The 14107-nt window shown below is 40.3% G+C and overlaps 1 protein-coding gene across 4 annotated transcripts in view; it reads left to right on the forward strand.

Moving 5' to 3' along the window:
• LOC115129634 (B-cell CLL/lymphoma 9 protein-like) overlaps positions 1–14107 on the forward strand; it is a 111019-nt gene that overhangs the window by 66218 nt on the left and 30694 nt on the right. For 2 of the 4 annotated variants that reach the window (XM_029660221.2, XM_029660222.2), the window contains exons 1-2: positions 9327–9725; positions 12545–12738. The gene's annotated coding sequence lies outside the window, so the exon portion shown is untranslated. Of the gene's footprint in view, positions 1–9325; positions 9726–12544; positions 12739–14107 lie in introns of those variants that run through there. The other 2 variants (XM_029660225.2, XM_029660223.2) reach the window with 2 other exon arrangements.

The following is a 14107-nucleotide window of genomic DNA, read 5'->3' on the forward strand; positions in this document are numbered from 1 at the left end:
TAAGGGCTATTTGACCAAGAATGAGAGTGATGGAGTGCAGGATCAGATGACCTGGCCTCCACAATCACCTGCCCTCAACCCAATTGAGATGGTTTGGGATGAGTCGGACCACAGAGTGAAGGAAAAGCAGCCAACAAGTGCTCAGCATATATGGGAACTCCTTCAAGACTGTTGGAAAAGCATTCCAGGTGAATCTGGTTGAGAGAATGCCAAGAGTGTGCAAAGCTGTTATTAAGGCAAAGGGTGGCAACTTCGAAGAATCTAAAATATAAATCACTACATGATTCCATATGTGTCATTTAATAGTTTAGATGTATTCACTATTCACTATTATAGTATTCACTATGTATTCACTATTATAGATGTCTTCACTATTATACAATGTAGAAAATAGTACAAATAAAGAAAAACCCTTGAATGAGTAGGTGTGTCCAAATACTTTTAGCTGGTACTGTATATACAGTAGTTGAGCAGCTCTCATAAAAACATACCTCTTTATGGGCACCACTAAAGCCCTTTGTTTCACTATATTGCACTGTTCTAAGCAGCCACATATGTTGGTCTCTTTATTAACCTATGGCAATGACATACATTCACTTAGAGAGTCAACTTAAACCTGGAACAAAAGACAGCAGGATAGAAATAAAGCCCATGCCTCATTGTGAACAGGGATTTGTTTTTGCTTTTCCGTGCTACCAGATGTCACCACTTTCTGAGGTGTTAAACATGAAAAACGTGTGTAACTGATGTTTTTACTCACTGTGTTCCGTAAACATTTAACTCTGTGGACACAACAGGGCCATGTTCATTAGGCATTAATTAAGAAAACCGACGGAAACAGGGAGGGACTATCTGGACTTGTTCTAATAAGAAAGAATTGTTTTGTTTTCCGTCGCAAAACATTTGCCACGGTGTACCCTGTTGAACATGACCCTGTAACACTGGGGATGTCAGGCAACATATTATATATAAAAGTATGCAAACATTGACAACTGTCTCTGTTTTTGCCCATATAGTAAATGGTATATGTCTGAAACATGTCTGTCATGTACTCTCTGGGGGTAGAGGAACAGACATTTTATCAGCAGGGGACGATCTTTCATATCACTTCCAAAGAGTAAAAAGGATTGCCTTTTTTTTTCTCCCCCTTGTTATCTAAGAGCTCCAGCACAAGAATCAACTGAGTAAAACGGTAAAAGCAATTGCCATGGAACTTCTAAGGGAATTGTTTTCCCCCAGAACGGAGTATCCACTTAGATTGTTGTTGTTTTATCTCTCTCTCTTTTTCCCTCTCTCTATCTCTCTCAGCTCTTTCTGGGATCCGGGAGTCTGTTGGGTGCGTAGTGGTGGTGCTGTGGGTTCATGCAAAGGATTAGATGGTAAACAAACGCTTTTAATCCCTCGAGTCTGCCAGCCCTCCCTCCGCTGCACGCTTAGTATGCAGCAGAACGAACAACAGACAAAAATCTAGTGCTTCCTCTCCTCCTTCTAACATTCACCGTCTTTGTCTCCATATTGAATCAAGAAACAGATATTTGCCGATAGGTCTCTCTGATCATTCACTGCTATTTCTAACCAATATAAAGAATTATATATTTATGTGTAAATAGAACAGAACAACAACAGCCTAGTTCCTATTATATTGTGTTGATACAAATAATCCCTATTGCATTGTATCACTCTTGCTCAGCTATTTGAAGGAAGAGTGTTTTAAGAGAGGCAAGTGATTGTGAAAAATTGCAAATGGTATCTCTGAGATGGCATTCTCTTTCTTTGGTTTTGTGAGTGTGTTGTATCCTACATCTGAGGGGATCCGACTAGTACGGTCAGAGGATACTATAGAGTACAGACAATAACATGTCCTCAATAAGGGACACAGGGAAACACAAACGTGACAAAAGATGTAAACTGCTATCCTGAAGCATGTACTAGGCTGTTAGTACAGCCTGGTCTCATAGACTAGACGTAACATAGTAAACGTAAAACCGGCACAATCAATTTAGTAATGTACGTTTCGTTTGGTATGGTAACATAGTAGAGGTCGACCAATTATGATTTTTCAACGCCGATACCGATACCGATTATTGGGGGACCAAAAAAGCCGATACCGATTAATCGGTATTTTTGTATTTTTTTGTTGTTGTAATAATGACAATTACAACAACACTGAATGAAAACTTATTTTAACTTAATATAATAGATCAATTAAAATCCATTTAGCCTCAAATAAATAATGAAACATGTTCAATTTGGTTTAAATAATGCAAAAACAAAGTGTTGGAGAAGTAAAAATGCAATATGTGCCATGTAAAAAAGCTAACGTTTAAGTTCCTTGCTCAGAACATGAGAACATATGAAAGTTGGTGGTTCCTTTTAACATGAGACTTCAATATTCCAAGGTAAGAGGTTTTAGGTTGTAGTTAATATAGTATTTATAGGACTATTTCTCTCTATACCATTTGTATTTCATATACCTTTGACAATTGGATGTTCTTATAGGCACTATAGTATTGCCAGTGTAACAGTATAGCTTCCGTCCTCTCCTCGCCCCTACCTGGGCTAGAACCAGGAACACATCGACAACAGCCAGACTCGAAGCAGCGTTAACCCATCAAAAGCCGCGGCCTTGCAGAGCAAGGGGAATAACTACTTCAAGTCTCAGAGCGAGTGACGTTTGGAACGCTATTAGCGCACACCCAGCTAACTAGCTAGCCATTTCACATCGGTTATACCAGCCATTAGGCTGATAGGCTTGAAGTTATAAACAGCGCTGTGCTTGCGAAGGGCTGCTGGCAAAACGCACGAAAGTGCTGTTTGAATGAATGCTTATGAGCCTGCTGGTGCCTACCATTACTCAGTCAGACTGCTCTATCAAATCATAGATATAATTATAACATAATAACACACAGAAATACGAGCCTTTGGTCATTAATATGTGGTCAAAATGTTTATTATTTCAGTGAAATACGGAACTGTTCGGTATTTTATCTTAACGGGTGGCATCCCTAAGTCTAAATATTCTTGTTACATTGCACAACCTTCAATGTTATGTCATAATTACGTAAAATTCTGGCAAATCAGTTCGCAATGAGCCAGGCTGCCCAAACTGTTGCATATACCCTGACTCTGCGTGCAAAGAACGCAAGAGAAATGACACAATTTCACCTGGTTAATATTGCCTGCTAAACTGGATTTCTTTTAGCTAAATATGCAGGTTAAAAAATATGTACTTCTGTGTATTGATTTTAAGAAAGGCATTGGTGTTTATGGTTAGGTACAGTCGTCCAACAATTGTGCTTTTTTCGCAAATGCGCTTTTGTTAAATCATCCCCCAGTGCTGCATCGATTATATGCAACGCAGGACACGCTAGATAAACTAGTAAAATCATCAACCATGTGTAGTTATAACTAGTGATTATGATTGATTGATTGTTTTTTATAAGATAAGTTTAATGCTAGCTAGCAACTTACCTTGGCTTCTACTGCATTCGCGTAACAGGCAGGCTCCTCGTGGAGTGCAATGAGAGGCAGGTGGTTAGAGCGTTGGACTAGTTAACTGTAAGGTTGCAAGATTAGATCCCCCGAGCTGACAAAGTGAAAATCTGTCGTTCTGCCCCTGAACAAGGCAGTTAAGGCAGTTAACAAGGCAGTTAAGTTCCTAGGCCGTCATTGAAAATAAGAATGTGTTCTTAACTGACTTGCCTAGTTAAATAAAGGTATAAAAAATCATAATAATAATAATAAATGAAAAAATCGGCACCCAAAAATACCGATTTCCGATTGTTATGAAAAATTGAAATCGGCCCTAATTAATCGGCCATTCAGATTAATCGGCCATCGACCTCTATTACATAGGACAGAATTTACTAAAGTCAAAAACAAAAGTGTGTGTGTGTGGGGGGGGGTTGGTCAGGGTAGCTGGGTGTGCGTATAACGTGAACGTCTAGCAACCCAAAAGTTGCACATTCAAATATCATCACGGATAACATAAGCATTTTAGCTAATTAGAAACTTTGCAACTAAACCCTGTCTTTCAAAGATAATTCATAAAAATTGAAATAACTTCACAGATCTTCATTGTAAAGGGTTTAAACACTGTTTCCCATGCTTGTTCAATTAAACACAAACAATTAACATGTACCTGTGGAACGGTTGTTAAGACACTAACAGCTTACAGACGGTAGGCAATTAAGGTCACAGTTCTGAAAACTTATGACACTAAAGCGGCATTTCTACTGATTATGATAAACACCAAATGAAATATGCCTACGGTCCCTACACATCTGCGTGATGATACTTTAGGCATCCTGCAAGGAGGCATGAGGACTGCAGATGTGGCCAGGGCAATAAATTGCACTGTGAGACTCCTAAGACAGCACTACGGGGAAACAGGACGGACAGCTGATCGTCCTCGCAGTGGCAGACCACGTGTAACAACACCTGCACAGGATCGGTACATCCGAACATCACACCTTCGGGACAGGTACAGGATGGCAACAACTGCCAGAGTTACACCAGGAACGCACTATCCCTCCATCAGTGCTCAGATTGTCCGCAATAGGCTGAGAGAGGCTGGACTGAGGGCTTGTAGGCCTGTTGTAAGGCAGGTCCACACCAGACATCATCGCCTATGGGCACAAACTCTGGCAAAAAGTGCTCTTCACAGATGAGTCGCGGTTTTGTCTCACCAGGGGTGATGGTCGGATTTGAGTTTATCGTTGAAGGAATGAACGTTACACCGAGGCCTGTACTCAGCAGGATGGATTTGAAGGTGGAGGGTCCGCCATGGTCTTCGGGGGTGTGTCACAGCATCATTGAACTGAGCTTGTTGTCATTGCAGGCAATCTCAACGCTGTGCATTACAGGGAAGACATCCTCCTCCATCATGTGGTACCCTTCCTGCAGGCTCATCATGACATGACCCTCCAGCATGACAATGCCACCAGCCATACTGCTCTTTCTTTGTGTGATTTTCTGCAAGACAGGAATGTCAGTGTTCTGCCATGGCCAACAAAGAGCCCGGATCTCAATCCCATTGAGCACATCTGGGACCTGTTGGATCGGAAGGTGAGGGCTAGGGCCATTCTCCCTAGAAATGTCCGGGAACTTGCAGGTGCCTTGGTGGAATAGTGGGGTAACATCTCACAGCAAGAACTGGAAAATCTGGTGCAGTCCACGAGGAGGAGATGCACTGCAGTACTTAATGCAGCTGGTGGCCACACCAGATACTGACTGTTACTTTTGATTTTGACCCCCCCTTTTGTTCAGGGACACATTATTCAATTTCTGTTAGTCACATGTCTATGGAACTTGTTCAGCTTATGTCTCAGTTGTTGAATCTTGTTATGTTCATACAAATATTTACACATGCTAAGTTTGCTGAAAATAAACACAGTTGACAGTGAGAGGACATTTATTTTTTTGCTGAGTTTACTTACTACTTTTTAGCTACTTTGCAGCCCACTTAGCATGTCAGCTAACCTTTCCCCTAACCCTTTAACCTATCTCGTAATCCTAACCCCTAACCCCTAGCCTAGCTAACGTTAGCTACTTCAAATTGGAATGTGTATCATATCATACATTTTCGTAAATTCATAACATATTGTAAGAATTTCCGTTCGGAACATATTGTACAAATTTAAATTCGTAACAGGTAATACAAATTGTAATTGTAACATAAAATACGAAATGCAAGATGGACATCCACATATTTATACATACCATACGAAACTTAACATTTTATACTAATTGGAGTGGCCAAGATTTACATTTACTATGTTATGTCTACCCTGAGTCTAGGTTGGCTACTTCTAGCATCTTGAGATGCCAGGGGTTTATGTGATCCATCATATGAATCGGTTCAGGTCGATTGTTCATGTCTGCAGTCTACTACATTTGATAAAGACAGACACAGACAGTTAGACAGACAGATGACGGACATACTTTCACATTCACTTCTTGTCATTTAACACTTACCTAAACCTATGGGGGAGGGGCAAAGCAGTTGCCAGGTAGGCCCATATAAAATAAAACTGTTCAAAGAAGAACAAGTGGATAAGTGCAAGGGTGGGGGGAATCAAGGGTTGGGGTGGTGGAGTAACCAGGTGCAGTTTGAAGAGAACACACCTACACCTTTGATGTTCAAACCTTTGAGCACATCTAAAAAGACGTCAGGCTATAGGAAAGTGTCTACTTTTTCATTTACTATAGTCTCCTGTGCGGGCATGCGGTGCACAGCTCTTTCAACTACAATTGATCTGACAGTTCACATACAGTATGGCACATAGACTTTACCTAGAATCTGATTAAGAATTTGGGTTCAACTATTTTTCAAAGTGAGGGTAGCAGAGGAAACAAGACATGAAGACAATACACAATATACTGTATTAATTAGTCCACAGGAGGTGGAAATTTGTATTCTGCTTTTATCCAACAACCCTGATATACACACACATACATAAACAGAACATACATAAACATACACACATTAGATTGGAGAGGCTGGAGCAGAGGGCTGCCGCTGTGCAGCGCCCAATGAGCAATTTGGGGGTTAAGTTACTTGCTCAAGGGAATATCGGCAGTAGGTGGAACCTGAGATATTAATGCCAGCAACCCTCGTTAGGAGGAGCAATGCAGGAATCATAAGTAGGGGAAGATTTATAGGCTACTGCTCTTCTGCTTTTAAATGCAATTTTTTTATTGAAATTAGCAAATAAGCTATGCCCTTGTCACCCTGATGGCATCGACATGTCACCTATTTGGACAATTATGATAGCTTATGAAGCTTATAGGTTATGCATATGGCTACACCTCCACCCTTGTATTAGGCTACTTTGCACTCAAACAAAGGTATGATTATATGGATAGAGGCAATTGCCTTCCCTACTGAACTATAGACTAATGAAAACATAGCTTGTGAAAATATGGAAAGATAGGCCAACTTACCAGTGGTGGAAAAAGTACCCAACTGTCATACTTGAGTAAAGAAACCTTAATAGAAAATGACTCAAGTAAAATTGAAAATCACCCAGAAAATGACTACTTAGGTAAAAGTTGGTTTTAAATATACTTAAGTATTAAAAGTGAATGTAATTGCTAAAATTTACTTAAGTATCAAAAGTAATAGTATAAATCATTTCAAATTCCATATAATAAAAAACGTATTTGGGATCGGTGTCCCATCTACGGGACGCTTGAGCTTACATAGGCTAATGCGATTAGCATGAGTTTGTAAGTAACAAGAACCTTTCCCAGGACATAGACATATCTGATATTGGCAGAAATCTTAAATTCTTGTTTAAACTAACTGCACTGTCCAATTTACAGTAGCTATTACAGTGAAAGAATACCGTGCTATTGTTTGAGGAGAGTGCACAATTTTGAACATAAAGTTATTAATATACAAATTAGGCACATTTGGGCAGACTTGATGTAACATTTTGAATAGAAATGCAATGGTTCATTGGATCAGTCTAAAACTTTGCGCATACACTGCTGCCATCTAGTGGCCATAATCAAAATTGCACCAGGGCTGGAATAATACATTATGGCCTTTCTCTTGCATTTCAAAGATGATGGTACAAAAAAAAACAAAATAACAGTTTTTTTTCCCCTTTGTATTATCTTTTACCAGATCTATTGTGTTATATTCTCATTCACATTTCCACAAACTTCAAAGGGTTTCCTTTCAAATGGTACCAAGAACATGCATATCCTTGCTTCAGGGCCTGAGCATATCTAGATTTGGGTATGTCATTTTAGGATGAAAATTTAAAAAAAGGGGTGGATCCTTAAGCAAACCAGCCGGCACCATTCTTTTTTTTGGAACACTCCAACTCTCAGACATAATTTGCAAATGAAGCATGTGTGTTTAGTGAGTCAGCCAGATCAGACGCATACCAGGGATGTTCTCTTGATAAGTGTGTGTATAGAGTACCACAGTATGAGTCATACTACCTTTAAAACCTAGCGGTCAAACAAGGAAATGTTCTAATCATTCCAGTTTTTCCACCATTCATTTTTCCCATAGGTGATTTTAGAAACACTATTTTATACCTTTATTTTTTGTAGGCAAGTCAGTTAAGAACAAATTCTTATTTTCAATGACAGCCTAGGAACAGTGGGTTTAACTGCCTTGTTCAGGAGCAGAATGACAGATTTTTTTTACTTTACCTTGTCAGCGGGGGGGATTTGATCTTGCAACCTTTCTGTGGTACTCTATACACACACTTATCAAGAGAACATCCCTGGTATGCGTCTGATCTGGCAAACTGGCCCAACGCTCTAACCACTAGGCTACCTGCCGCCCCAGTAAGAGCTGTGCTTCGTGTAGGCGTGACATTTTGATAAACGTGTAAATCTCTCTAGGACAAGGTGACTTTTATCAATATGTTTGCCTGTATTTACCCACCAAAAATGAAATGCTAATTAGCTGCTAATGTGGCTATCATAAAGACCTACAAATGCCATGATGATCTGAATGAGACTGTTGAATCGAGGTAAAGGTAAAGAAGAATGGGTTAACTATCTAATGTTAACTAACTGTAGTAATGAATACATTGGCAACATTTCTTTAAATGGACAATTATGTGAACTGTCTTGTGCAAGTTTTAAATTGATACAAAACCTGTTAGCAAAGGTGTCAGCTAGATGTGACGTGCAGGGATTTGTAGTTTTGCATGATGTCTACTTTGATGATAATTACCATTTTTTAAATCTGAGAGTAAATAGAGCCGAGCATATTGATAAAAGTCACCTTGTCCGAGAGAGATTTACATGTTTGTCAAAACGTTATGCTAGGGCAAACCTACACGAAACAGCCCTTATTTAAAGTTTTTCGAAAATCCCCTATGGGAAAAAATGAATGGTGGAAAAACGATTGGAACCATTATCCAGTTTGACCGCTAGGTTTTATGGGTATTATGACACCTCCACTGTGGGGCTCTATTGAACCATTTTTCTGTCCTTGCTAAGCATTCAAAATGTTAGACGTACTTTTGGGTGTCAGGAAAAATGTATGGAGTAAAATGTACATCTTTAGGAATGAAGTGAAGTAAAAGTTGTCAAAAATATGAATAGTAAAGTACAGATACACCAAAAACGATGTAATAAGTGGTGTAAAAATATTGTATAGTATTTTTACACCACTGCTATTTACTGTCCAGCCTAATAGGCCAAAAATAAAATTTCCCAAATGCATAGGATATTTTATGGTTATCCTAGTCTTGCAATTGGTTATTATCTTTACCATGTCGTTCTTAGTAGGCTATAACGGATCGACTTCGCTCTCACTTCTCTGTGAGTTTTGTCTGTGTTCTAAACTGGCTGGGGTTTTTAGCTTGCTTGACAAGCACCCCTCCCCCAAACTTTGGCGAAACAGGAACAACTCCTTTGAGAGAAAAAAAAAGCTTGCACAAGTTTGGAACGTCTTGGAGAAGCCCTTGTTATCGGTTGGAGTATAATAGCCAGCAGTTGATATTTATTTGTGCAAAATCTGGAAGTATTCTACTATTCTTGTTTGTCGTGGAAAATAACATTTTAACCTCGTCTTTCGCGTAGGCCTAACCTCTTTTGAAAATGGTTTACTTTCCTCGAGGATAATTATTGGTGAAAGTCAATTTGTGTATGGAATAATTTGTCCTCACCGAAGAAAGATGGGACTCGTGGAGCTCTGTATACATATGTGATGTGTTCAATAATGAAGGATATTGTGTCAGACACAATGGGTAAGAGAGGGTTTCCCTTTGCATCTAACGTTACCTAACCTAGCTAGATAGCATTTTTATCCCATGCCTGTTTTTCAGCTGTAAACATACTTGGCTATACTCCGTTGGGAAGTCAGACCCGTATTCTCTGAAGTTAACGTTACACCTTTAAACGTTAGACTTCAATTTGCTATTTCAATATATCGCTTCAAAGTTGTCCCTAGTGCTAATTTTACCCTATGAATTTGTGTAGATGGGTATTTGTCCATTGCAACACACATGCTGCTGCTTTCTATTTTTGTCATGTATTTTTTGGGGTTACTTACTTTACCGATTACGTGTTTATCGTGTTCCCACTAATACAACACATCCCGACTTTCGTAAAACTTAAATCAGTGCACTTATTCAGGTCTACACGCGGTGAAATCATTGTAAAGTAGTAAGCAACAAAAGTATCCTGCAATGTTGATCGTGATTCTCCGACTTGGCCTGAAGCTTTTTGTCCCATTCTGTTATCCACCCCGAAGTTTTCTAGTGGAAGGCTCGGGCAGCCATGGTCGAATAAGCTAAATCTATATTTACATTTCGTGCTACAGAAGTGTTACAATATTACAGTGACTTGCCTAGTTAAATAAAAAAATTAAAAATGTGTTCGAGCCGCTTGTTAACTAACAGTGGTGGTTCTAGACCATTTCAACTGGGGGGGGGCAAGCTTGGGCCAGTTGTACTGTTAGAGGGGCCAGTTACATTAGACGTTATTGTTGTCATATCGTTTTCTATACAGCATTAGCAGGCAAAAGACCATGTTCATAATCATCCAACAATTTATTTGCATTTTCTGTCTGATAACGGATGTAAAAAAAATAAATTATTGCTATATAACAATTATTTCATACTCTACATTCAGGGGGGCCACAAGGGGGTCCAAAATTGTTGTCACAGGGGCACTGCCCCCCCCAGAACAGCTAGTGCTTGTTAAGACTAGCTGAAAGGAGATGTTTTGTAACTTTCTGACCAACACAAAAAGCTAGGAGAGGGTACAGTTATTTTTCCATTCATGGTACCCGACTCAATATGGAATGGGATGTTGCAACATATCCTGAAATGAATGTAGCCCAAACTTATTTGCGTATGTAAACATTGAATTGGAGGTACTGGAAAAAGTTGAATTATACGTTTTTATAGTATTCCTAATAGGTGTTGTATCAATTAGTTGGAAACTTGCATCACCACCCTGTTGTAGTTTTATACATGGTATTTATACTGTGTAACTAGCCCATTTGTTTCTTGCGCAAGGACTGTCTACTTGTTCTGCCCATAGAGAATACTGTGTCATGTCCTGTGTCCACCTGGTTGTTGTTCCTGCTTGTAGGGTAGGTCGATTAGTTAACCAAAATGTTGGCTTATTCACTCTGCTCATGACTGTCTGGGCATAATCAATATTTGCCAAAAGGTTATTTTGGTGTTGTAGACTATTCATATAGAAGATGTGAATGATGCCATGGCAAATGATACTGGTCAGGATAGCTGATGAAGCCGTATAACGCTAATTTGGAATGGAAAATGAATAGATCTGCTGCAGTACAGTAGGTTAAAGCTAGAATCCTTAGTTTCCACATGCATGTTTGGACTTATAAATTAATGATATATACCCATGGATTCTTGAAGAATATAACTTATAAATGCCGCATGAGCTTAGTTCAAGTGTCTTACCCCATTAGAACTCAAAATATATGTATATGTTTTTACTCCAATGTTTGTAAACAAACACTGTATAGCCTCAAAACATGGTCAAAACTATAATTTTGATATCATGGTCAGGGTTTCATTCATAGCTCTGTCTATGAATTTGAGAGTGGCCTGGAGAAAAGTAACCAATCTTAGCTTTTTACCAAAATAGAGGTGGGGTGGCTGCTTTGCTATTGTTTCAACTATGGATCTGAGCATTGAGATGATAATTAAGGCCTAAAAGGTGATGTATACCAGGCTAGGGTAATGTTATTTCCTAGATGTCCTCTTGGATCAAATGTTATTTCATCCTAGCTGTCCTGTAGTGTTTCTGCTGTGGAGGGGCTTAAACCTGGGCATCTAACCTAATGTCGAAGCTGATGTGCGTCACAAATGCTGTGGATATGTAGGTTGTCTGCTATCTATTCCCTTTGCACTGTGTGTAGAATCTGCCATGTGGCTCCATTGTTTTTGTATATGTGATTGTTGTATGCATTGGCTTGGTTTATGTGGGACGTATCATGTACACCTGATACAAGCGACACTTTTTCTATGTATCTTTTCCCTTGTGCATCTTAGTTGTTAAATGTATAATTGCTAAATTGCATGTCCCCTGTTGCAGCCAGAGAAAGAAGAAACACAATCGATCTAAAATCAAACAAATAAAAATCAAACAAGTTCAATTTGGGCCAGACTGTGCCTACCCTCTTACTATTTTAATTCTTCTTCTCGAAGACATTGCCCTCACGCCTCCAAAAAGCCAGACACGGCTTTACAACCAGGCGTTGAATGTAGCGATTGTAGCCTTTTTAAAATTTAAAGCGGCTTGATAGGAATGAGATGAAAACATCTGTGGTCTGTTAATAATCATTTTCCTCAACCAAAAGTTAAGTGTGTTTTAGGTCTCCTTTGGAGATTGAGGTCTGTTTAGGAGGATGTAATGTTACGGAACGTTCGTAGAGAGAATGTACTGCTCAGAACCAAAATGATTGTCTCTCAGATGGAATAGGGGATCGTGTCAACTGGATTTGTTCTATTTCTATCTGCGATATTCTGAGCGTTTTTAAAGACCGCGAATTTACCCCTGATGGTTGTCTTTTTTCTCTCTGCAGGTTTGTGAATGGTCACTGTGATCTTCTGCTGAGAGGGAGTGCTGGGATCTGAGGCTCTGCGACAGTTGTGACTCCGGGCCGACGCTAAGCCAGTCAGCTTGCTTTGTCTGCCGGACCAAGGTCAAAGGGAACCCTGGGATAGGCTCTCCTCGTGAGGAGTAGCCGGGGTCTCTTGAGACCTGGGGTCATTTAAGGTAAGGAACATCACACGCACACAAATGCGTGTGTATGTAGCCCTCCATGTTACTTTGTCACTGTTGTGGTTTGGACTTTACAGGCAGGTGATATGACGTGTAAATGTTTTTGTCCTTGTTGGTGTCAATTCTGTTCAAGCATAAGGAAGGTTAGGCACAACACATATCACGGACTACAATACGGTAAATCAAACGGTTTATTATTTTGTCTGTGACAACGTATTCACAGATGTCGACTCTTCCCATGACACCTGACGGCTTATGTTGCGCGATTGTCTATTTGTGCATGGGATCTAAGAGTCTAAACTTAAAGAACTCAAAAGAGCAGTAACAGGGAACTTGAGGTGGTAGTTTACTCCACAAATTTCAGACACGTGTTTGTGTGGGGGGGGGGGGGCATGTTCTTGTATCCATGGGTTCAGGCCCTGGGTAGAGGACAGTGCATCCTGTTTCTGGAACGGTATGCTGTGCAGCAGGGGTTATCTCAGGCCCTGCCTAGACGCACAGGCACACACAAAATGTGACGCCAGCCTGGGCAGATCTAAGGGTGGGCACATACACATGGCATGTGTATGTGCCCAGCACACCATCCTGTAATCGCAGCCCGTGACCTACACACCCACTAATGGCCTCCGATGTAGGAAACACACAGGCTGACCGCCAGGAAATGGTGTGTGTGCGCGTATGTACAGGAGACTGTGTGGTGTAGGCATGCGTTGTTTCCGTACAGGAGACTGTGTGGTGTAGGCATGCGTTGTTTCCGTACAGGAGACTGTGTGGTGTAGGCATGTGTTGTTTCCATGGCTGGGTAGGAGTCTAGTTATGTCCTTTAATTGGGACCCATATTTTTTTTTTTCTTCATCCGGTCACATGGTCAGGACATACTGCTGCCTCTACATACAGGCTAATGCTTCATTTTAGATTGTTGGTGATTGTAAATTAGAGCGACACTGACATGCTCATCAAAACCGTACTGGGTAAAATGTTTCTGTTCACACTGTCCTTCCTAGCACAGTTCCAGCAACTTTGGCTTGGCTCAGGTGTGTGGATAGGGTTTTGGAGGTTGTTTTGTTCTGGTTTATTGTGATTGGTGACATGCTGTTGATGGCGTTAGACTGTTGTGAGAGTCTGATGTGAGCAGTCTTATGTTTTCGTAAGAGTAGGCCATGTTGGATCATGTTCATAGGGCACCCAACTGGAAATGTTTTCAAGCATTTATCAATTGGACAAACCCAGTTGGTCCAACCCAGTATCGGTCCGTTTTCTACTATTTAATGCCTAATGAACATGACCCTGGTGATGTGCAGTCTCTCCCTCTCACTCATGTGCAGTGTGTGGGTGTTGCTGCCCTTTCCACCAGTGCCCAACT

The sequence above is a fragment of the Oncorhynchus nerka genome, linkage group LG5 (genome assembly GCF_034236695.1).
Source record: "Oncorhynchus nerka isolate Pitt River linkage group LG5, Oner_Uvic_2.0, whole genome shotgun sequence".
NCBI classification, from domain to species: domain Eukaryota; kingdom Metazoa; phylum Chordata; class Actinopteri; order Salmoniformes; family Salmonidae; genus Oncorhynchus; species Oncorhynchus nerka.